This window comes from Nannospalax galili, unplaced genomic scaffold (assembly GCF_000622305.1).
Source record: "Nannospalax galili isolate Female #2095 unplaced genomic scaffold, S.galili_v1.0 scaffold164, whole genome shotgun sequence".
NCBI classification, from domain to species: domain Eukaryota; kingdom Metazoa; phylum Chordata; class Mammalia; order Rodentia; family Spalacidae; genus Nannospalax; species Nannospalax galili.
The window spans coordinates 64010-64960 of NW_008352060.1; positions in this window are offsets into that span (position 1 = coordinate 64010).

Consider the following 951-nt stretch of genomic DNA (forward strand, 5'->3'; position numbering starts at 1 on the left):
TAACCTCTCCAGATGTGTATTTGGCTATGTTTACAGTACCACACATGAGTTCCCATCCATTGATCAGGCCTTATGTTCAATTAGACACCTGTTGATTACACCTCAAGATAAGTGTTACTAATGCACCAATAGAGAACGTTTTCTAGACTTGTCATTGTTCTTTATTAGCTAGAACCACTGAATGATTTTCTCTCCTGGCAGCTTGCACAGTATCCTCTAATACTATGAGAGCTAGTCTCCATGAAGGAGGCCGCCATCTCAGTTCCACCTCAATTGCTCCAAGTTCTGTGTCTGAAGTACATCCTGTCTTCATAGGGTCTTTCCTTCAAGTTCTAGGAGGAAATCAAGGGCTGTGACAGTAACCTATGTTATCTGGGGAGTCTCTTGGACTGCCCTGACCAACAACTTGAAGGAAGGTTTCTCATGTCTAGACCTGTGTTTTTTGTTTTATAGCCTTAAGCTATGCACATACACTCATATGTATATTGTATGTACATTTTTCAGCAGGACTTCAAACATTTCCCTCCAGTTTTTCACACCACCTAAGCATTACTTAGCTCTCTTCTCTCTCCCCTGTATAAGACTCCCTACTCCCACGCCAGTTACAGAACACCGCCTTTCTCCATTTCCCCTTTGATAGCACCTGTCTCCTACTATCACCATCTCTTAAACTCATTCTTCCCCTTTATCCCCATGATTCCTTTCCATTTTCCTGACTCATGCAGTTACATCACAATATAAACTAACATCTAAGGATTTGGGAATAAGATCCACAAATGGAAAAGAAAATATGTTGCTTCTTTTTCTGAAACTTTGTTACTTCACTTAGTATAATAGTTTCTAGTTCCACTCATTTGTCTACAAATTTCATAATTTCTTTTTTCTTTACTGCTGAGTAAAACTCCATCGTATATATGAACCACATTTTTGCTATCCACTTGTCAGTTGAGG